Source organism: Lutjanus erythropterus, chromosome 4, assembly GCF_056507025.1.
Source record: "Lutjanus erythropterus isolate fLutEry1 chromosome 4, fLutEry1.hap2, whole genome shotgun sequence".
Lineage (NCBI taxonomy): Eukaryota > Metazoa > Chordata > Actinopteri > Lutjaniformes > Lutjanidae > Lutjanus > Lutjanus erythropterus.
Genome location: NC_139320.1, coordinates 31,381,438 through 31,406,722, shown reverse-complemented (window position 1 = coordinate 31,406,722; position 25,285 = coordinate 31,381,438). Strand labels below are relative to the sequence as shown.

At 41.9% G+C, this 25,285-nt stretch overlaps 1 protein-coding gene across 2 annotated transcripts in view; it reads right to left on the bottom strand.

Moving 5' to 3' along the window:
* LOC146328576 (leucine-rich repeat and fibronectin type III domain-containing protein 1-like protein) overlaps positions 1-25,285 on the bottom strand; it is a 431,073-nt gene that overhangs the window by 244,055 nt on the left and 161,733 nt on the right. For both annotated transcript variants that reach the window (XM_084717612.1, XM_084717613.1), the window contains exon 4: positions 14,692-14,880. The gene's annotated coding sequence lies outside the window, so the exon portion shown is untranslated. The remainder of the gene's footprint in view (positions 1-14,691; positions 14,881-25,285) is intronic.

Below are 25,285 nucleotides of genomic sequence, written 5' to 3'. Positions count from 1 at the left end.
AGCTCAGCCGCCATGTGTTGGAGTTTTCCCCGGTGAACGAGAGGGTCGCCGCCCTGCGCCTTCGGGTCAGGGATAAGTGCCTCACTGTCGTTTCGGCCTATGGGCCAAACGGCAGCGCAGAGTACCCGGCCTTCTTGGAGACCTTGGGAGGGGTGCTGGAAAGTGCTCCGACTGGGGACCCCATCATCCTGCTGGGGGACTTCAATGCTCACATGGGTGGCGATAGTGTTACCTGGAGGGGCGTGATTGGGAGGAACGGCCCCTCCGATCTGAACGCGAGTGGTGTTCTGTTATTGGACTTCTGTGCTAGTCACAGTCTGTCCATAACGAACACCATGTTCAAGCATAAAGGTGCCCATCAGTACACGTGGCATGGGGACGCCCTAGGTCGGAGGTCAATGATCGACTTTGTGGTCGTGTCAACTGACCTCCGGCCGTGTGTCTTGGACACTCGGGTGAAGAGAGGGGCTGAGCTGTCAACTGATCACCACCTGGTGGTGAGTTGGATCCGCTGGCAGGGGAGGAAGCTGGACAGACTTGGCAGGCCCAAACATACTGTGAGGGTCTGTTGGGAACGTCTGGTGGAACCATCTGTCAGAGGGGTCTTCAACTCTCACCTCCAGGAGAGCTTTGACCAGATCCCGAGGGAGGCTGGAGACATCGAGTCCGAATGGACCATGTTCTCTGCCTCCATTGTGGATGCAGCCATTCGGAGCTGTGGCCGTAAGGTCTCCGGTGCCTGTCGCGGCGGCAATCCCCGAACCCGGTGGTGGACACCGGAGGTAAGGGATGCCATCAGGCTGAAGAAGGAGTCTTATCGAGCTTGGCTGGCTCGTGGGACTCCTGAGGCAGCCGACGGGTACCGGCAGGCCAAGCGTGCTGCGGCCCGGGTGGTTGTGGAAGCAAAAACTCGGACATGGGAAATGTTCGGGGAGGCCATGGAGGAGGACTACCGGTCGGCCTCGAGGAGATTCTGGCAAACCATCCGGCGCCTCAGGAGGGGGAAGCAGTACCCTGCCAACACTGTTTACAGTGGTGGTGGGGAGCTGTTGACTTCGACTGGGGATATTGTTGGACGGTGGAAGGAATACTTCGAGGACCTCCTCAATCCCACTGACACATCTTCCGTAGAGGAAGCAGAGGCTGGGGACCCAGAGGCTGACTCATTCATCACCCAAGTTGAAGTCACTGAGGTAGTTCGGAAGCTCCCCAGTGGCAAGGCACCGGGAGTGGATGAGATCCGCCCTGAGTACCTCAAGTCTTTGGATGTTGTAGGGCTGTCTTGGCTGACACGCCTCTGCAACATCGCGTGGCAGTTGGGGACAGTGCCTCTGGACTGGCAGACCGGGGTGGTGGTCCCTCTATTTAAAAAGGGGGACCGGAGGGTGTGCTCCAACTACAGGGGGATCACACTCCTCAGCCTCCCTGGTAAAGTCTATTCCAGGGTACTGGAGAGGAGAATTCGGCCGATAGTTGAACCTCGGATCCAAGAGGAACAATGCGGTTTTCGTCCTGGTCGTGGAACACTGGACCAGCTCTACACCCTCCGCAGGGTGCTTGAGGGCTCATGGGAGTTTGCCCAACCAGTCCACATGTGCTTTGTGGACTTGGAGAAGGCATTTGACTGTGTCCCTCGTGGCATTCTGTGGGAGGTGCTTCAGGAGTATGGAGTTCGGGGCCCTCTGCTAAGGGCCGTACGGTCTCTGTATGATCGGAGCAGGAGCTTGGTTCGCATTGCCGGCAGTAAGTCAGACCTGTTCCCGGTGCATGTTGGACTCAGGCAGGGCTGTCCTTTGTCACCGGTTCTGTTCATTATTTTTATGGACAGAATTTCTAGGCGCAGCCAGGGGCCAGAGGGAGTCCGATTCGGGGACCACAGGATCTCATCTCTGCTTTTTGCAGATGATGTTGTCCTGTTGGCTCCTTCGAACCAGGACCTTCAGCTTGTACTGGGGCGGTTTGCAGCCGAGTGTGAAGCAGCTGGGATGAGAATCAGCACCTCCAAGTCTGAGGCCATGGTTCTCGACCGGAAAAAGATGGCTTGTTCCCTCCGGGTCGGAGAAGAGTCCCTGCCCCAAGTGGAGGAGTTTAAGTATCTTGGGGTTTTGTTTACGAGTGAGGGGAGGATGGAACGCGAGATCGACAGACGGATTGGTGCGGCGGCAGCAGTAATGCGGTCGTTGCGCCGGTCTGTCGTGGGGAAGAAGGAGCTGAGCCGAAAGGCGAAGCTCTCGATTTTCCGGTCAATCTACGTTCCTACCCTCACCTATGGTCATGAACTCTGGGTCATGACCGAAAGAACAAGATCTCGGATACAAGCGGCTGAAATGATTTTCCTCCGCAGGGTGGCGGGGCGCTCCCTTAGAGATAGGGTGAGGAGCTCTGTCACCCGGGAGGAGCTCGGAGTAGAGCCGCTGTTCCTCCACATCGAGAGGAGTCAGCTGAGGTGGCTTGGACATCTATATCGGATGCCTCCTGGGCGTCTGCTTAGGGAGGTGTTCCGGGCATGCCCCACTGGGAGGAGGCCCCGGGGAAGACCCAGGACACGCTGGAGTGACTACGTCGCTCGGCTGGCCTGGGAACGCCTTGGGGTCCCTCCGGAACACCTGGAAGAAGTGTCCAGGGAGAGGGAAGTCTGGGTGTCCCTGCTCAGACTGCTGCCCCCGCGACCCGGCCCCGGATAAGCGGAAGATAATGAATGAATGAATGAATGAATGAATAAACTGCAGGAAGCAAACTCCAGTCTCCTACATGAAAGTGAGATTTGCTCCACGTCCATCCATCTCTCCGATGACCACACCCTCTCTACACACGGGACGCATACTACACTGTATGTATGGTCCCATGATTCAATAGCTGAGATGATCTACCTTTACTCATCCTCCTCTTTTCCACTAAAATACCATTTGGGATCAGGCGAGCTCAGGCTGGATGAATATTACAGTGTTTGTCGCCGCCTCCTCAGCTCATTCACTCAAACACAAAGTCGCCGTCAGCTCAGTATCTCTGGATCTGTACGCTGTTAGCAAACCTCTGAGAAATAAACTCTAATGTGGGTTTTCAGACTTAATCTCCTAAATTAGCAGGGATAACTTAATAATGGCAAAAATCTCAACATGGTCTCGTGGCTCTCTCCCGCTGTTCGCCGACTCTGCTGCGGCAGCACGTGCGCTGTAAATGTCAGGCCAATTTCTCATCCCTCATCGGTGCTGAAATGAATTCCAGAGGCCCAACTGCGCGGCAATAACAGCAGACTGATCGGCTGCTCGGCTTTGCTTTTGTGTGTTAATGCCCCCCTGAGGAGGCCCAGTGTGTCTGTGAGAGGCAGCGCGGTGGATGTGAGTGTCATGGTAATGTCACACTTTACTCCCCAAATGATGAAGTAATATGCTTTGCTTATATCTAAATCTGATGATGAGATCTCAGCTGATGCTGGCTGGTAATCACATCTCCTTTACATTCCTCAGACATGTAGCTGCAGACCAGAAACAGGTGGCCTGCTTTTATTTAACTTGGAGCTGAAAGAATTTTAGTTTCAAGAGAGCGATTCTACCTTAATCTAATTTTTAAGACTTTTCTTCCTTTATGGAGGACATTTTATTGAATTATGGTCAAAACTCTTCAATATATGGGTCACAGTTTGAAGATAATGGGCAAAAATATCTCGGGACATTGGGTCATTTTGCACGGTACGAGTTCATTTTTATGGATTGACCTAAAAATTTAATTTAATAAGAATAAAATCATCTACATTATTTTTGCATGGGGAGAATGTCCTTGGACAGACAGTGTCCCACAGCGTTATACTTTCCATCTTAAGATTTCCCTGTGCCTGAATGTCATTTCTCATTTCTGGTGTGTACATGCATAAGTGCAATATATGTGTTTCATCGTCTTCTATTATTTTAGCAATACTTGCAGCCACACATATGAAAAACCTATAGGATCATATTTTCTTGGCGACGCAACAACCGACACAAACAACATTCTGACAGTTTTAGTGTTTTGCACAACTTGAAATTTGATTTTCATTTTGGTGGAAGATTAATTGAAATTAAATTTTTTTCAAATGAAATGCAAACAGCAAAAGGCTGCTAAGAAATAAGCAGCACACAGGTGTGCTTGGAGATGCCAACATGTGCGCCCAGGACCTCCCAATCTTTTTTTTTCTTTGAACTGAAACATAGTTCTTTAAAGGAGATGTTTCCTAACCCCATCCAACCATCACTAAGCTTGTTATCTTTTGGTCTTGCCAGAAAAATCTTGGAGATTTTCTTTTTTATATAAAAATAATCTGAAGATAAGAAATATTGGAAGTGACGTCTGAGGACTGCACATAGCTGACTGAGCCAGACATGAAGTCAAACACAGGAACAACTACAACTTCAGATCATAAAAACAGACATACTGCAGCTACAGAACCAACAATCAATGAAGCATGACCAAATCAAGAAAATCTGAGAAAGTCGAGTTAAAACACTCGACTTCTGAAACCGTCCTAGTTCGGCCTGAAGCTGTGCGGAGGGCAGAGCAAGACGCATCACGGACACAACGCCAAAGAGCCGTGAACGGTGGAATCAAGCAGGTTCTGCCTGAAACATGAGCTCCAAACCAGACTTCAGCAATGCTGCAAACTAAACATGGTCACTGAATCATGTGCGTATAATTACGACATGGACACAGAGCCACCGCTCAGCCTCACTTCCAATTTTGCCTCATGGTCGCTAACGGTATTGTTCACCAGGGTTTAGGCCCCTCAGTCGTGGAATTCCCTGCCTGAGAATCTGGGATTTACTGAATCAGTAACTTCTTTTAAATCACGTCTCAAAACATACCTCCTCAAAAAAGCTTTTTATTAACTTTAGCACGTCATTTCATTGCCAACGTGTTCCTTTTATTCCTTGTTTTATTATTACTATTCATCTTTATTGCTGGGAGGATTATTTTGCTTTTACTTCATCTTTGCTTCATTTTGTTTTACGTGACTGATTTCACATGTCCCTCTCTGGGGTCTACTATGTTAAGCACTTTCTAATTTTATTTTGAAAAGTGCTGTATAAATAAAGTTTATTATCATAACAGACATCTGTCAAACGGTTGACAGGACACCTCACACTGTGGACAAGGTCAATTATGACTCTTCCTGTCATGAATTTTTGATCCATGGTGGGTTTTATATTTGCAAAACTTTCCTCAAACCGAGAAAAGTGATCGTTGTCATTATGACAATGCAAAGTCTGTTGGTCAAGTGGGAACTTGTGGGCGGGGCCAGCAGGAGAAACAGCCCCAAACACAGTCTCCTCCTGCAGGGCTGGATTCAACCAGCATGGGTAGACAGATTATTCGCTGATGGGATTGACAACTGAAGGTGTAGCTGGTAGGATTATGAGTGCAGGTTTAACAGGTCTGATGTTGTATTACATGAGACAGATGTGGACGGTCTTCACAACTGGATGAACTCACTAATACTCTCTGTGCTGAATGGAAGCAAATCTCTACAGTGATTAATGACGATGGTTTTGGAATATCATGGGTTCTAAACTCATCAGCAGCTAAAAGCATTAAAACTGTAAAAGGTGACTAAAGCACAGATAACTTCTGGAGTCAGAACCAAATCAGTCCTCCTCCTCCTCCTTGCTGCCACTCCTCTGCGAACAGGAGGTCACCTCGGGGAGGAGATAAAGGAGGAACGCAGTGAGAGAGTGAGGGGAAGGAGAGGCCATTCGGGACACTTTATTTGCTACTCCATCATCAAAACTGGATGTGTGTTATTGCTGAAGAAGCGCTAATATAATTGACATACTGTAGCCATATTCTACAACACAACTCGTGGCCAAAGTTTTATGCAGACGCAGCAGAAAATCTATAGCGAGTACACAAAAGCTGCTGACGTTAAATAAATAACATGACACGTTTGAAACGAGCAGCGAAGGTGACGTTAACTGTGCTCACATTCATGAGCTCATCAGTGTAGGATTAGAATTACTGACATCCTGAGGTGAAAAGTAACTCAGTACTTTTACTACATTACTGAAGCCATTTAATGCCACATTATACTTATACATCACCAACTTCTAGATTTTTGTCTGATAGATAAGCCTTTATAAATAGGGATTTTACTACTAACCTGCTGGGATTGATTACCCAACATCCTTATAGTTCCCCTCAACCAGCTGTACAGCATTAAAATGCTTAAATCATGCTGTATCATCATCAAATAATATGATTATGTTCTTGTTAGATATAAGAAAATTTTCAAAGATTACCTAAAATTTAACAAGAGAATAAGAAAGAAACAAACAATTTTATGTTAAAGATGTCTCTATATTATGTTTCAGAGGTATCGAAAGTTAGCATGCTAACCAGCTAGCACTGCCCCGAGGGCAAGAAACCTGGGACAATGAAGACATGATTGAAATAAAAGCTAAACAAGAGTTAATATTATTGTTACATTCCATCACTTGAGCTCCTGATGAGTAAAAAAAAGTTTGATGCTGAACAATGCTAACATTGGCTAGTTTGTACTTAGTAGAGCTGCAACGATTCATCGATCATTTATTGATTATTATATTAATTGTCAACTATTTTGATATTTTGAGTAATATTTTAAGAAACAAAGTCAAAACTTTCAGCTTCTTTAAAGTGAATATTTTCTGGTTTCTTTACTCCTCTCTAACAGTAAACTGAACATTTTTGGGTTGTGGACAAAACAAGACACTTGAGGGTTTCACCTGAGACTTGAAAATTGACATTTTTCACAATTTTATGATATTTTAGACATTTAGACCAAACAACTATTAATCAAAGAAAGACCTTTAGGAGGGATTGTGTATTGCGGTCCACCTCTCCGTCGATACCTGACATCTGGAATGAGCTTCAGGAGACAGGAGGTAAATTAAATGTCCTCGTTTCATCGGGCACATTCAAAGACTTGTTTCATGACTTTGATGTTGAGCGACGTATTGATCGATATGCTGCTATTGATGGTGGGTGTTCACATATTGATGTTTCATTGTTTTTTTGTCAGTTTTTTAAAATTATTTTTATGGTTTTGTATTGTTCTATGATTTATGGAACAGTACAGTATGGAACCAGTATGGAACCAGGGCACCATCAAAAATGAGACCTCAGTCTCAATGGGTTTTCCTGGCTGAATAAAGGTTAATAATAATAATAATAATAATAATAATAATAATAATGATAATAATAATAATAATAATGATAATACTTTTGTCCCCTGTTTGTTTAGTGTATGAATTTGACAGGTGTCAAATTCTTACACATTGCTCCTTTAATCCTGCAGGATACATATTTGTGCACTTTGATTAACTAAAGTGAAACTATGAATGCAGGACATTTATTTATGGTGGAGAATTTTTGTATTGTCTTATTTTTCTTTTACTTATTTTGACTTTAGTCATGTACCTGTACCCGTAAATTCTCTGCTAAAGAATAAATTAAAAGAGGATGACTTGAAGATGGAAATAAGATAGAAGTGATGTGATCTGATCCTTTCAATAGGAAAATATTAGCGCCTAATAACCATGTAAACACTTCATCTGATGGTTTCTCTTTGCTTGAGATAACTGTATTCTTCCTGTGCATGTTTGCTCCACTTAGGGGACGTAGCAGAGGGTTATGAGTTGTGGCCATCCTTATGAGGGTTATAAAATAATAACAAGAAGGCTCTGTAGTCTGAACCAAGATGGCCCCCTTTTTATTGCTTCCAATATGTAAGGAGAAGTTGTTCCTTTCTGCTTTGGGATTTCAACTAGGTCAGATGAATTTTTATTTAAATTTTTGTGCAGTGCAGTTTTGAAAGTAAATGCAAAACTTTGGCCAGAGGATGAAAGCTCCTCTTAGTCCCCTCTGGATCTGCCGCTGCCGAATGACCACAGGAGGAACACAGTGGCCGACACCATGTTCTGTAATAGGCTTGTCTGCTGATCAATAAAGTTATAAAGCGACACAGAGAGAGAGACCCGGTGAAGCCGAGCGGCCTGCCAGCAGCCGGCCGTGTCCTCAGTCCCCCGGCTGAGTCGGCCGCTGCTGTCAGGGTGGTAATATGTCTCCTGACCTTGGGTTTACACTGAGGGGGGCGGAGAGGAACACGAACGCCGAGCTATTCTAGTTCCAAAAGTGTTTTTCAAAGTCCAACAGCAACAACATTATGTTCTCATCTACAGGTGTATTTATGGCATTTGGCAGACACTCTTATACAGAGAAACTCAGAGACGCTCACAACTAAAAGTCCTTTTTCTGTCTGTGTTTACAACACGTCTGAATGACTCAGCTTCAGGTAAATTACACAAATGATGGATCCAAAAGCAACAGCCTTCTGTAAAATACAGTTTTTACATTGTTTTGGAAATGTTTCAGGTGGGAAGGGAGACTGAAAAATCCAGGATGGTTAAGTACTTGTCTGCAATAGTAATGTTGTGCTGAGGTTGTTTTCATTATCTGGTTGTACATAACTATATTCAAATAATTCATAAATTAAGTTTTTTCAATTGTGTTCAGTCTCTATATGCAGTTAGACTAGTTGGGAAGTTGCCTGCGTAGCATTATTTGTAACATCGATTATCAGTACAAGACATGTGGATATACTGGGAAATTATTCCAGTTAAAGTCAGCACTGACTATTTTTTTATGCACAAAGTATTATTCCGAAAAAGACAAGATTCCTGAAAAAAGAAGGACATTAAACGCTCTTCAAACCAAAGACTGCAGGCCTGTCTGGTTCTCTCAACAGTGACGTTCTATTTCACAGGACAGATTTTTGGAGGATTTATCCAAAAACCTCTGGAGCACACAGACTGAGGCAGAAAAGTTTTTATTCTTCATAGACTAATGTTTTGACGTATTCAGTGCCTGATCACAGGAGGTGATTTAAGAGGACATGAGGTTTCATGTGTTCTACCAGAGAACCTACCTACCTGGTCATGTGTTTCACGCGTTTTTGCATATCAACGACCAAGCTATCATTAGTTGTCACAAGTAATTTGTAAAATACTAAGTGTGTTATCAACACTTAGTCGGATGACAGATGCTAGAAATATAAAATGAAAGAGTCTGCTCCAAACAGCAGCATCAGTGATTTCAAACGTGACACTGTGGACGAATCACAGTCTGACATGAGGCTGCTTGATAATCGACTCGATTGACTGAAATCCACTGGAAGGGCAAACATATGGAGCCCCAACATCATGGCGTGTGTGCAGACATTAAAGTTAGTATTCTATTGTTAAATACATGATCATGAAGGCATTAGCTGGTGCTATTTTTTTAAACTAAGTCTAATTTGGCTAAACCAAGCTAGCCTTGACATGGGGCTGACATCACAAAGTTAGTGTTGTCCCAGGATGTAAACTGCAGATGTTGGAGTCAGTGTGGAGGACATTTGATGACCTGACAACTTTAAACTTATTAAAGAACCTTCTTATTTTTTGCTTTGTTCAAGTAAAGGGAAGATCTAAAGAGTTAACCTCAAAAATCAAAGTAAGCACTCAAATACTACAGATTCTGAGCATCATATACAAATATCTCCTCTTGTAAAAAGTCCAGTGTAATAAGTGTTGTCACCGATTCATTAACTAGTAGGAAAATTTGCTCACCATGGCATCCCTGGACTGCAGTTTGTGTTAAAAGATAAGAATAGATTCTGCAGTCTGAAGCTCGCTCCACCACTGAGGTGAACGCGTGTGCAGGTGGATAATGGTTATAGGCTACAGTAAAAATGAAAAAAGGTTGTCATTACACTATTTGCCATCATAGTAATACCAAAGTGTCATATGCACATGACAACTGAGGGCAAACTCTGTGCAGAGCAGCTCTGCAGGAATACGCTCGAACATGGCAGCTTCACTGCTAATGATGACTATTTATAAGACGGTTTTCTCATCACTCTGCAGAACTCAACAACAAGAACAACAGGGAGGTTGGTGAAGGAGGAGGAAACCTCTTCGGTATTCAAGCAGCACTTTTTTTTGTACTCGACTCAAAAATACTTCAACTTCAAAAACTTTTAAGTTTGATTTGAGCAGCCAGACGGAGTTGAATATTCATCGGAGCAAAACCAACGAATGTGTAAAATCTCGGCTCTCGTGTTCGTTCATTAGAGTAAACCCCACACGGCTGCGGCGGCACTCACCTCCTCCTGTTGTTACTCTGTTGTTCGTCTGACTCGTGTCCCAGCCTTCGCTCTCATTATTGGTGCTCTCATCCTGCGTCTGTACCTCTTATTATTCTGCTTGTGACCATTAGGCCTGTTCATCTCATTACTGTAATTCTGATTCAAGGCCCACACCTGCCATTACTGTGAGCACTCCGTCTCATTAGGAAACTCCTGTCACCGCCACAGTGCATGCAGCAGCAGCAAATTAGTTCTGATAGAAAAGTCTTCAATGAGACGCAGAATGGCAGCAGCAAAAGATACCATTGTGTGTCTGTGTGTGTGTGTGTGTGTGTGTGTGTGTGTGTGTGTGTGTGAAAGGTGTGTGTGTAAATTAATGAAAGAAAGTCAAATTGCGAGTACACAGTTGGTGAGAAAAAGAAGGAGAACATGAAGTGTGTGGGTGCATGCACTTTCATGTACTCGGTCTCAATTATGTGTGTGTGTGTGTGTGTGTGTGTGTGTGTGTGTGTGAGCTAGTGTGTGTGTGTGTTATGAGATCTATAGCTACCTAATGGACCTATTTTCTCGTTGGAGTCGCTTCAAACGATTCAGTTGGAGCAAGAAACTAATGTGGCTATTAAGGCTGCATTAGCTTAAGTCACTGTCTCAGACATGCACACACACACACACACACACACACACACACACACACACACTCTAATTGCGAGTCGTTTCGAATGTTTTCTTCTTCTATTATGAGTTTGTGTAAAAGCCATCAGCGAGGTCATCCACGAGCCGCTGAAGCCCATCACGTCCTGCTATAGATTTATGGGTGTTAACCTTTAATTGCGACTTTTTGATCTTATTTTCTGCTTCTGATGTAAGATCAAAATAAATCGAGGGCATTAAAAAAAAAAAAAAATAAAAAAAAAAAATCATGCCCTAGGCTCAGCTCAGAGTGGAAGAAAGCAGGACTATCAAACTGGAAATGATTCTTGTTTTGGGGGGCAATTTGTGGTTGCACTTTATTTTACAGTACACTAATGAGACATAACAAGCTGTACTTTGTATTAAATTAATCAACAACTGGAAATAATATGGACCCTTTATTAGACCCTTATTAGTCCTTAAAGTGTAATTAGAGACTCATTACAACAGAACTGTACTGTCAGCTAAAGTGTTTTATTTAATACAGTTAGACTGTTATTAGGCTTGTTAATTTGGGACACATCACCACAGAAATGTACTGTAAACTAAAGTGGATTATTATCCACAGTAAGACCTTTGTTACACTGGGAAATTAAGGACATAGTATGGCAGAACTGGACTGTAAACTAAAGTGTATAGTTTTCCACAATTAGACCCTTATTAGTCCTTATTAGAGGGTATTAGAGGGACACATTGACATATAGACACAATCTTTCTCAGCCTCTATAATTCTGGCCTTTACTTTGTAGGTCTGGTTCAGATATTGTTTTTAAATGGGGAAGTAGTAGATTTAATTTTAGTTTAAAGTACAGTTCTGTTGTAATGTGTCTGAAATGACCCTCTAATAAAGTCTAAAAAGAGTCTAATACTGTCTAATAAAGAACATATTATTTCTACTTTTGACTATTTTGTTACAACGTCAGTGTGTTATATCTTATTAGCGTAGTGTAAAATAAAGTGAAACACTTTTGTGTTTGTTTTTACCCAGCAGCAAAGGCTGATGGGAGTTAATCATGTTTGAAATCGAGGCAAGAAGCACAGCAGGCGTGTTTGCAGTCCTTCATTGATTTTCATATTATCCTATCAATTTGTTCACAGATCTGTTGCTGTAAAATGAAGGCAATGAGGGCGATTCTGGTTCAACATGCCTGTATCTTAAACCGAGACTTTAATCCTGACTGAATATGTAACACCGTTAAAACTGCATGACTTCATGACTTGATATCTCTTGTATGTTTGTCTCATTCTGTAGTTTTAATGAATCTCTACTGGAGAGAAATAACAAAGGAAAATAATTTACACAATAAATGACCAAAGCAGTGCAGGCGCAGAGAAATCAATTCAAACCGACGGCAAACACTGAAGTCGTGGCCATTAGTTTTAAAATACAACGCAGTGAACTATGTAAATATAACAGTGATCCATCATACCTGCTCCAGCCAAGTGGAGAGAGGACATTTTATAACAGCAATGTCTCAGCGTCAAATCCCACAACAACCAGTATGTTGAGTTGGTCTTAATGAATCCCTGTGGGGGAATTTGTCTTCTGCAACAGACTTACCAGAGTTAATAGTGAAGCTAAGCGAGTGCATCCAGCTCCAAGGCCAAAGTGTTCATCTATTCATCCCTATTAGCCAGCACACGATGTGAAGCTGCAAACAGACTAGAAGATTATTGAAACCTTACAGAGACTAGAGGTCCAGACATGACTTATTTCTAACAATATACATGGACTGACTCTAATCTGGGGGCGGCAGTAGCTCAGTTTGTAAGGGCTTGGCTTGGGTTGTTGGTTCAAGTCCAGCATGGACCAAAGTACGGAGTGCAAACGGTAACTGAAGAGGTTCCAGTTCATGTCCTGGTCACTGCTGAAGCGCCCTAGAGCAAAGCACCGCCTCCTTAACCGCTTGGGACACCTGACTATAAGTATTCCAATTTGAAGTCCAAAATAAACTAAGTCTTGAAACTCGACTTGGACTTAAACACCAATGACTCGTGACTATACGTGAGCCTTTTGAGCCTTTTGACTTGAAGACACTTCCCCCAAGCCCAAACATTAAAAAGTCTGTTATTTGAAAAGTGTGACTCCACAGAATCAATAAATTTTCCTTAATTTCCTGAACGTTAACACTCTTCATTCTCAGCCAGTTGACACTTAATTCACCAGATCCTCAATCAGACAGCAGAGAGCCATGAAGAGCAAATGTTCTGTTACTGAGCTCCAGTTGGAAAAGAATTAAACCAAAGATCATGTTATTCATGTACAGAAACTATAAGGTGGTCTCCAACAAACTAATCCCATCACCGTTTCCCTGTTCCAACAAAGAATCCAGTTCAAAACTCTCCTAATCACCTGCAAAGCCCTCCACAACTGAACCCCCTCTTACGTCCCTGACCCTGCTAGGAGTATGTCAGCACCGGCAAACGCTAACCTTCTCATTCCATCCAAGCACTAGACGTGGGGGGAACCTCTCCATTGCTGCCCCCTCCCTCTCTCCCCGAACACCTCAGACATTCTCTCTTGCTTCCTTCCTGTAAAACTGCAGTCAGAACACATGATTAAATCTGTTATTAGTTTGTGATCCTTTAACAGTATTAGTAGTAGTTGGTTTTGTGCTGATATTGCCATTACTGTTTCTATTTTTGTCTTTTTTTAGTTTTTGCAATCTAAAGTTTTTTTTAGGTATCCTTTTATGAGCTGTAACGAATAAATAAATATAAATATAAAATAATATTATTATTATTGTTAATTGCAGTATGCAGAATATGCGGTTTGAAAATTATAGATGGAAATACAATAACTAATATTAACGTATTTCAAGGCTCTTTGCACACACACTTAGCCCCAGGGTAAGGGAGCTGTTTGCCCCAGGCTAAGAAAGCTTTCACACTGACGCAGTCCTGGAACACTCCAAAGTGGGTTAACCTTGACTTTAGCCTAGGGCTCGCTGGCGCTGCTCCAGAGCGAGGGTTAGCTCTGAGTTTGTGAGGTTGTCCTCTGAAAATCGACTAAACCCAGGGCTAAAAAAGTGCCAAATGGAGCTAAGAGAGAGGAGTAGTCATGGACCCTTCTAAAATGTTCATAACAGTTGTACCAACAAACATTACAACCCAGGACTGATAGAGGTGCAGTGTGAATCATTTAGCCCTTAACCCTGGCTTAACAATATGTGTGTGTGTGTGTGTGTGTGTGTGTGTGTGTGCGCTAAATTAGCCCAAGGTTAGCTCTTAGCCCAGGGTTAAGAGTATGCAGTGAGATAAACCCTGTAGAGATCTGTAGAGAATTCTTAGCTAATGTTAGTTCAACAGCTAAGTAACTTGGTAAATCATTGTTACAGTATGACTTGTTTAGGACTCAAAGTTTAAGACTTGGGACTGATTGTGACTTGAGATTTGACTTGTGATTTGCAAAACAGTGATGTGCTCCCACCTCTTGTAAATACAGACCACAATAACACACGTCACTCAGAAAACCCCAACTCACATTCAGTTCCAGAATATACATTTCTGCAAAGAAAAATGGTTGCCAAACTTCAATTATTTGTGCCAGTACAGCAAAAGGAGACAAGACATGTGAAGACAACAACCATGCAACTCCTCCACATTTCTTGTGGACATGACGTTGAGCTGCACCAATGATATTGCATTTATTTAAAGCTCCAGTGATCAGAGATCAAATCCAAACCTTTGCCTCCACCAGTCAGACCTGATTCATCACCAACAAAGTCAACCAATCAAAAGTAGGAAGCAGAGGAACCATCAAGTCGAAAGTCTTCGAACCGAACCTTATGATGTAGAGGTGTATCAACCGAAATTGAGAGTAAATATTAGAACCACACCAAAAACAGCGTTACTGAACAGCAGCCTACCTCTTTAGCGGGGAGGGGGGCCGTCCTCTTCTCACGGGGCACGAAACAGTGCTGGCGCTCATCCGGGTTCACGTTCACGTACTCGTGGTGCGCACGCCCACGCAGGTTTGACCCAGCAGACGTGCGTTAAAGGTCCTCGAAGTTTGTCATTGGCTCAGTCAGCTGTCCGTCGAAGTCTGCCAAGATTCCCTGCATGGAGAGACGGAGAGGAAAGGATAAGTGTTGAGCGGAGGGGAGAGGTTGAGAGGAGAGATGGAAGAACAGATGCAGCGAAAGGACGACAGAGCAGCCAAATGGCAACTTGGCTGCCAAAGTGACATGTTCCTTCAATCAGCAAAAAGGATCCATCACTGGAGAGAGAAGAAAGAAGGACTGGAGGGCTGAAATAGAAAGAAAGACAATAAGAAAAGCATCATGGGTAAAAACGGCTCCATTCCTCGCTGTGGGTTATCAATAACAGAGTTTAGAGAGGAAGCGAGGCTGAAGTTGAGACACAGCAGCAGAACGGCTAATCAGTCAGTGTCGAGCTGCAGCCATTACACTTCAGCTACAGACAGCTGATGTTTTACTGAGAAACTGATGCTCTGAGAAAATGAGACCGACTGTTCTTTGATAAACAGGCCTGACAAAACAGGACCGAACACATCATTTTTTCCTTCTGTAGTCATAATTTAAAGAGTCATTAATCCTTCTCAGCCTGTCCACAGCTTCCACACAGGGGTGTAAATACAGACAATGCAGGCAGTGCAGCTGCACAGGGGCCTGTGGGAAGGTGGGACCCAGAACGAGAGCTGGCCCTCCTGCACTGTATTATCAAAGAACAAGCCTGTATGACTATTAATTACTGAAGATGAACCACGCTGTGCTCATAGAAGAACTCCAATTAAGTTTAATGTGGTGAAGGCTGTTGTATAAACCTTTGATTAGGCAAACACCCAGGGAAAAATAAAGCTATAACAAGAAATTTATAACAAAATCATATGCTTCTACATAAACTATAAAAACTACAAATAAACAGTGGGGAAGTATTCAATGAGTAATTTCTCATCTGATTTTGTTATAATTTCAGTTTACGTCACTGCCAAGTGCTTGTTTGATTGTGTATTTTTCAGATATGGGTAAAGCTGCAGCGGGGGCCACTCGATATAAAAAATAACAGGTTATTAAGTTTTTTTTAATCTGCATTAAACACGAGTGACAGTCTGGTGTCTTGGCTGTTTGCTGTGCAGTAAAAATCATCATTTGATGGGGTTGATGCAGACCGTGTGCAGCTGGCCAGGTGTTATTTTGTGTCTCTTCTGTCTCGTCGGGTGCTAGAGGCTTTATTTCTCACCTTTAAAACAAAGAGCAGTGCAATTGTGAGGTTATTGCACCAAAATATGCCTTTTTTATTAATGTCAACAGTAGTGAAATAGACTGCTTCTCTTAGGTGCTGATGCTGGAAATCCAAAATGTTTCATATCTAGTTACTAGCGTGCACCGGGGGCCGTTGTACCGCAACTACCTTATACAACATTCAACATTCACTCTGTGCTAAGCTAGCTCAGTAGCAACCAAGTTGGGTTGGGGTTTATTAACATTTTGTTAAATCTGAATCCAGTAGTGAATCTGCTAATTAAATCTGATAACTTAATCTTTCAATGTTTTCAAGTATTGACTGAGAAAAACACAAAGATTCAATTTAAATTGTTATTGGTTGAGAAGCCAGATATAACCACTGTAGATTATTTAATTTGATATTTTATTTTACCCGTGCTAATTGCTCGAAACCGGGGCAACAGTAGCTCAGCCTGTGGAGACTTGGCTTGGAATCAGAGGGAGGCTGGTTAAAGTCAGAATGGATCATAATCATGGATCAGTTCACCTCCTCGGCACTGCCGAGACGCCCATGAGCGAGGCACTGTTCACTGTGAGGCATCACCCCAACTCCAGAGTTCAAAACTATAATTTCCCCAGGCAGGATTAATAAAGTGTTTTTAAGAAAGTACTGGAGATCCCAGTGCAGCTGATAATCCTAAAATAAGCATTTACTAAGCATAAAGCTTTAACTGAGAAAATCTTTTGCATCTGACATGACTTGATGAATGAGATTATTTCTCCTGTTAAACTACAAGAACAGTCCACGGATGTAGAGTCATGTCAGTGATGAATGTTCCTGTTCTCTGAAAAAGAGTACAGGCATGGGAACGGAGAGAGCGTGTTAACCAGACAAGAGCAAAAACTTTCATTACAGCCATAAGAAAATTTTAGCTACAGCCAAAATACTCCACAACTGGAGGTGTTCTTTTTTTATTTCAACCAACAAAAGTTACACAGGCATAAAAATACACTTCTTCTTTTGATAATAAATAAGGGGGTGGAGAGAAATTCTGTTTTGTTAGTGTTGATTTTCCACAAATTTTGCAGCATTCAAAACCAGTGTTGTGCTAGTTACTGAAAACCAGTAACTAGTTACCATTACTAGTTAATTTATTTCAAAAGTAACTCAGTTACTTACACCAAAAGGTAACGCAGTACTGTGAAAAGTAACTTTTTAGTTACTATGAAAAAAAAGGTCTCCCATTAAGTTTTAAGTTAAGTTTTCTTTAGCTCGGTTTACATTTTTGCGTATTCACTCTCCAGGTACTTAGAAAAAGTGTTTCGTCCCATTTGCCATGTGTCGCCCGGTATCATGCTAACTAGCTTCCTGAAAGCGGGCGACTCCACAGTAGAAACTGGCTGCATGTCTTCTACAACATACCTTGCAATGGTTTTATCAACTTTTTCCTGGTTAGCAGGAAGATGATGGTTTGCCTCTGCCATGAGGGTGTAAATAGTCACATTGTCTATTTACATCCTGGGTGCAAATAGCATTGGCCACAGACACTTGGGTGCCTGTCTCTACCTTGCTAGGCTATATACACCCAGGTGTAAGTAGGCAATGTGCCTATTTGCACCCCAGGTGCAAATAGCATAGGTCTTAAAAAACACATTATAATGTATGGAAACTAATCTTTACACAAATACACATGAACACAGAATCTGTAGGCTGGGGAAAAGATTTTGGTATCAGAAATGTTCTGGTTTCTATTTGTGCTCAAAGTAGTATTGACCAATCATATATGAGTGGGTTGTGGTTTCATGCAGGTAAACAGTAGGAGAGCAAAAGAGGCAGATTTTAATCCACTGGTAAAATCCACTCTTAGAACTCATCAGCTACCTTCTGATAATGATTTAACTTTTTAAGTTTTTTTAAATGATCAATATTCATATGTAGATATATTTTATAGCAATTAGTCAAAATGTTCTTTGTTGTTCATTTTTGCTAAGTTGCTAATCAGACTGTAAACAATGTTTGGTGCACGGACAAGGTCTTGGTCTGACTCTGTTATCCAGATATTTGCTAGAGGATACATCATTGTCAGATGACGGCCAATGGTTTCCAAGATTGAACTGAAATTTTCCAATAGAATACTGACAGTCAGTATGATTGCCCATCTTAGATTCTTAAACAAACTGGTGCCTTAAAATTTACCAGTAAAATAAAACAAGTCTTAAAGTATCATATTATAGTAAAACTCTTGATAAACATGTCTTTGTTCCTGTCTGCTTTAAATCCACTATTACCAACAGATGGCTCCTGTCTGGACTATTTTCTCCAAACTGCATGAGTGAAAGCATAAAGACAGACGGTAGCAAACACAAAATCAGTTAACTAACTCTCTGGTTTACACATTTACTTTCACTTTTGTTTATAGAAATCATCAGCACAGATGGAAGACATCTTTCACCAATAACAGCGCTCTGATTAAACTTTCTCTTCTGAAATCAGGAGAGAATCAACATTTTTTCGGAGAAAAACAGATGTCTGAATATTTAGTTTGTGGTGTTAGAGGCAAAATGATGAGCTGAGATGAGCCCTGATAATTGTTTTCAGGTCGATTTTCATCAGTGAGAGTTTCAGAGAAATGAAAACATCAAACATATGGTCAACATTGTACCGTGTTACAATAAGGACACATTTGATAATAAGAGTATGAGTTTTAACTATTAAATATATAGATTAATACAGTGCATATGCTCTGTTAAACATTTCAAATTATGTGCTGCAAATTAAAACTTTTTTTTATTATGGCAGGATTAAATTTTGCCTTGTCCAGCACGTTTCCACAAAGATGTCCAAAGATATTTTCACAATGAATGATATGCATGCTGATGCCATGACTCCTAATAACAACAACAACATACTCAACTTATTTTAACCAATCGTGTGTCCACACAGAGACTTGCATTTGATGCATCCTCTGTACATCACATTGAAGACTACAACACATGATCAGTTTTCAGCAGTTTCTTTCTGTGGTTCTGACGTCGTCGAGTCTTAGAAATCGATCCTGATGATGTCATTATGATGTCACTGAGCTTATCTCAGCGTGCACATTAAAACTTATAACAGAAACCTGTCTCAAACAGGTGGCCTGATGTTTGAAAGACATGGGTGTTATCCAGGCAGGGATGGTCTGATGAAAAACACTGCTGAGTTGCATTATGGGAAATGCAGGCTCTAGCAGTTTATGATCTTAACTTATAAAGGACTAAAATGTGAATATTTCCAGCCTGTTCTCACTCTAACAACAGATTGGACTGCAGAGCTCTGACTAAGCTGCATTATTTTTGATGAGCAACCATGAAAGCGAAGGAGAGAAGAGAAAGAGAGGGGGATGGAAGAAAGGAAGTGGAAGAGAGACAGACGAGATGAGAGCAGGAGTAAATCTAAATTATTAAAAAGAAGACAAGTCAAGGTGGACCTAATGTTTTCTTTATGTACACATGATAAAGTCCTTATACCTACAAATCATCTTAACCATCAACACATTAAAATACAAATTTTACATTATTCCTAAGGTGATATTTCACAGTGAAGGAGAGGTCATTTAAAAAACATATGTCCATGTAAAATAAAGGCATGTTATTTTTGCACTAATCCTACAGTGTGCATTGGATGGTTTTTAGATAAGACTTTTTTTTATTTAGACCATATTTCATACATGAAACGAGTCCTTTACAAGATGGAAGTAGAAGAGTTCAGATTTGTGCCAGGCCACAGATGGGGAAGCACCAAATGCAAAACGCAACTGTCAGAGATTTGGATGAAGTGCTTTACTGTAAGTCTTATCTAAATGCGTGAAAAGTTTTTAATAAAGTGTTTTGGTATGGTGTGGTCTCAGTTTTCTTGATGAAATATAACTAAGCCTTGTTTTTTTGTTTTTTTGTAGTATATGATTTGTCATAGCCTGTTTTCAATGTGTTTTTTATGTTTAGCATTTTCAGAAATGCTTTGCTTTGGAAATATGTACAGTTTTACATCATGCCAATAAAGTAATTAGACCTGAACTGAGAGAGCAATTAAGCAAGTTACTGTCAGTTTTAATTAAGCCTGTTTGTTTACCTTGAACCTTGAGGAGATGTGGCAGCAAAGCTCTCAAAACTGAGATTTATTCATCTCATTTCATGCCTAGTTGTGTTGGATCATAACATACCAGGTCTGGGATTAACTTGCAGAACAAAACCCAAACTGTGGCCTGCACCAGACTTGGTAAGCCTTGTTTTCAGGCTGACTTTCAGGCCCTATACTGGCCGGTTAAGAGGAGTGAGGAGTCAGCAGTAGGTATAGAACAGAGAAGTCAATAAAACAGGTTTTTCAAAACACAGAGGTCCTTGAGCGTACAGTCAGGAAGGTGCACAAACGCCTGGCGGAGTTAATAACAAGCAGAAAAATGTATTTGAATTTACTGGACGACTGATCCACCCTCAAGCGTTGCACAGTTGGAGGTGCTGCCAGCACCTGGCAGCCTCTCCGTGTGCAGTCTGCTCATATTTAGCTGAGTATTTCCCCGCTGACTGCTCACGCAGTCCGCAGGTAAAGCGTTGACCTTGTCTGACGGCTGTCGGGCTCGACACGACTGTTACCTCTGACGGCAAAACTCTGTGGAACGAATGGAGCCAAGCCGGTAACCTTTGGGAGTAACAACATCACACACAGATGGCGTGAAATCCCTCTCGCTCGCCTCGTCTCCTTCTGCTTAGATTTCGCTGAAACTGCCCACCCCCCCCCAACTCTGTCATTTATTTACACCCCCCCGTCTTTCACCTCATCACTAAACGCTGCGCTCTCGCCGTCTCTTCAGTCGGTAACTTTCCAGCCTCCCTTCATCCCTCCTGAGAGACTCCACATTCACTCTCCCGCAGAGACATATGGAGGATGAGTTTGGCCCACTTCCTGAATGTGTTTCCACAGTTATAAAAAGATCCTTTGAGACTGAAGTGGAAAAGACTAAATAGGTGACTGCAGGAAATTGTCGGGGTTTCTAAGCACATTTTCTGGTTGGGAACTGTCAGCACTTCTATAAAATAATGCTGGCAGTCCTTCTCCTGCTGCCCCGACTCAAATCAGCCCAGCTTGGCAACTCTTCACTGGTCTCCACACTCTGCTTTGTCCACTGCCCCCCCCCCCCCCACTCACCTTTTCTACTCGCCCCTCGGGACTCTGCTCCCATTAAAGGAAAAATCCACTCTTAAAACTCAAAGCAAAACAGTAATCAGGTTTGTAATTTCCATTTCTGAGACTGCCAAGTTGTTCAGAGTTTCTCTTTTTCCTGTGGGTACCTGCCAGAAGTAGAAAACACGCTGTCACTTCACATCCAGATATTTCCTGCAGCTACGACTGAGTGTGAAAGAAAGAAAGAAGTTTCAGAGATCTAAAACTTCAGCAGCAAGTGTCAGAGTTTGGTGTCAGTACCTCGCTGATCTTCAGCACTCAGGCAGAACAGGAAAGAAACCAACTGGAGAATAAGTACAGCAACAGAAAACACAAACACGACAGGCAGATCTCGTCATCTGCCCGTATTGTCTAGTGATTGTTTAAAGGTATAGTTCACCCAAAAATCCAAAAATACATATTTTTACTTAAACGGGACAAATCGTTTGTCACAAGAAGGTCTCTGGATTAAAGAACACTTATTTAAAAAAGTAGGTTTTTCCACAGCTTTGGAGCAGCTACACTGAACACCTGATGGCCCTTCTCCTTCACCGTGTGAGTTCTTCATAGCAAAGCACTCCTTAAACTGAGCAGGATGTTAATGTTTCTATTACTACTGTTGGTTCGGACAAAAGGGGCCGTCTAGTAAATCATCACTATGTATTGTTCCACAGACTTTGTTGTGAGCAGCTTCATGCAGGAACTATTTTCAGTAATATCCACAAAATGTGCAGAGGGAAGTGTGCATCTACTCATGGACGAGAGGCTCATGCTTGTGACAGTGGAGGATGTAAACACTGATCATGTCCTCCTCAGCTGAGCTGTAACCTCTCATCCATGAGTAGATGCACGGCTCTTTTTGCAGAGTGATATGGTAAGAAGAAAGCAGTTCCCACATGAAACTACTCACAACAAGGTCTGTGGATTATCTTCAGTAACCAGATCATGAGTTTTTCAAATGTATTTTTTTTGGCATCACCAGCCAAATGCCATCTGGATCTATTATATTGGAGAGGAGGCAGACATCTCTAGGGCCAATATCTCTAAAACTCTGCAGCTCACACCAAAACTATCTAGATGGGTACACAGCACTACAGGTAAGAGGAAAAATATGTATTTTGGGGGGTGAACTGTCCCTTTAAATGCATTGTAGACAATAGAAGAAGGAAGGAAGGTTTTTAAGGAAAGGTTGGAGCACCAAACCTTTCCTTTTTCTTCTGTATTTTGTTTTTGAATGTTGTTCTTACACCTGAAGATGTCTCACCATCATAAAAAGTGATTTTAAAAAGTAAACTTCTTAAAATGTGCAGCAGGTTTTGTCGACAGGCAAAAGTCACAGTATCTCTAATTCATCAGTGTGAATCTGGAGTCTCACCAAATAATCTGACGTTTTGAACGCCTCCTGATGAAAGCTGCTTCTGGCTGCTGTCCAGACTTCTCATCTTGGTTGGACGCCACACATTATCAGTTATGACGGATGTGAGGTGTCCTGTGTGAACCACCAGTCCATTCTGCTCCAAAGTGTGAAGTGTGTGACGTGTTGAGCGTGCGGCGTTTGGCTCAGGCAGCGATTTTCAAAACTACAAAGAAAAGAAAATTGCCTTCTGCTGGTGCTGACTTTCATTTTCAGTTTGCGACTCCTCTCACAGTGAACTGTCAGGCCAGAGGAGCTCTGATCACTGCACTCACTTCTAATGGCTGCTTCAAACTCTGGCAGGAGTGGAATTAAAGCTGGAACTAACTCACTGGTGAACATGCTTTACCTGCCCGAAATCTTAAAGGGGATGTAAATGAATAAAATCCACAGGAGGATTTTTTTAACACCTCACACTGTGCTGAGTGACAAAACTACAGGCTTCAGCTGAGTCTTAGGACCAAACCAAGGTGCATATTTCTGTTTTGTTTTGTACATTACTTTTGATTTCACATTGCAGTTACCTTTATTTGCTGTTTTGGGAGTTTGGGAGAGATTCTTAAGTACTGCAATTCAAAAATACCATTTATCACCATTTATTGCAATTTTTGACACTGGAGCATGAGAAAATGTTGAGTCATCAGACTGTAAATCATTATTTATATTTTCAAAAACAATGTACATCACATGTCAGAGTGTCTTTGACAAGTTTTGCTGTTTGTGCTTATCAAGCTGGTGTCATGAGGGAAATAGGGCTGTAACCAACGGCTATTTTCATTGATTAATCTGTTGAGTATTTTCTTGAGTAATCACTTAGTTGTTGGTCCATAAAATGTCAGAAAATGGTGAAGAATGTGAATCAGTAAGTCCAAGATGATGTCCTCAAATCTCTTGTTTTGTCCACAACTCAAAGATATTCAGTTTCCTGTCAGAGAGGAGTAAAGAAACCAGAAAATAGTAATACCAATAGTCAATTATTAAAATAGTTGGCGATTAATTTAATAATTGATTAATAATCAATTACTTGATAATTGTTGCAGCTCTAAAGGGAAATAATAAATGAAATGAGAGATGTTGAAATGAAAAGTGCACACAACACAATGTGAGGATTTCAATCAACACTCTTCACATGTGAAACTGAATTGAAATTTTCTTTTTAAAACCCTGAACTGGACTGCGTATAGCGTATACTGCATAAAGCCTCATATTTAGCTGTTCCACGCAGGGATCACCAACCTCTGATCAAACTGCCAACCAGGCAGCGTTGATCAAATAAAAATCAATATTCTGCAACTGCATCGCCTGTGTCTGGCCAGGCAACAGTTTAATTTAAAAATTGATTTTGCATTGCAGCTCTATTTTGAATTAAATAATATTGGCAGCTTCTGCTGATGGAACCCACACACTCTACAAATTCACAGGTAAGGGTGTTTTCAGTCCAACCTGGGAACATTTTCTAAAAAAAGAAGCAAATGTAGATCATGTCATGATTTTCATATCTGTCAACTATCCCATTTCTGAGCAATAACAGCATTGATCCAACCTGGCAAGTTTATACAATGTTGATGCCTTCATTCAGCACCAGATCACTCCTGTTTTCTGTGCCCTATTACCCCATCCTTTTCTCAAATGGCTCCAAATATCTCTGAGGTCAAACTTACAACAATCCAACCTGGCAACTCCTCACTGTGTGAGTAACTCCTTTCATCAGGCTCCTGAAGGAAATAACCTCCTTCAGCAGCTGATAGCATTTGAAGTGGCAACACAGAAAGCAGTCTTTAGTTCAACTTGCAAACATCGCTTCAACCTGGCAACCGTAACCCTGTCTGCCTTCCCGAAAATCAAATAACCCACTTTATTTTCCCCTCGCTCTACCTGATGGCTCCATCTGTTTCCCCAACCTGGCAAACTCACACTGCGTTAATAAAACCGTAGCTCCACCATCATGCATCAAATAACCTCCTTGTAGGGCTATCATCAATACACAAACAGCACAACATCATAGTGTGTGAACCTGACAGCCCTCTCCCAATCTGCCAACAAAGGTCTTTCTTGCTCCCCTGGCTCACGCCAAATAACATTCACATTTCTCTAATATCACTGCCTTCTGTAGCAGCACAGAATATTTTCAGGGTTACAGTATTCAAACCAAATAAATTGTGACTGAACCAAACTGTCCCTCTGACGTTTCTATTACAAGACAAACACAGACACCGATGTCTGTCTGTCACCTCTGTGAGATGTCACATAAACAGTTTGGAAGGCTTCTATCAGCTGGACCATAAGTTTGTTTTTTCATCGTCTAAAGCTGCTTTTCCACTGCATGGAATGGCTTGGCTCGGCTCACTCCCTTTTTTTCCTTTCCTTGTCGTTTCTCCTAACAAACTTAGCAAAATGCTAGCTAATCTACATCAATAATTAGCCAGCTAGTTAGCTAGTAATTTGCAAACATTATCTAACTTAAAATGAGAATTATAAGTTGCTTTTACAGAAAAAAGAGAAAGTTGACCAAGGTACCAAGTTTATTAAAACGTTATTGGAGCACACGCACCAAGGGGTGGAACTTACAAAGGGTCAACGGCCTAAGTCCAGATGTATCAAGACCACCATCCCTGATCCATTCCAATGTCCTCTGATATAAGGGTAACTCCTGTTCAGAGGAA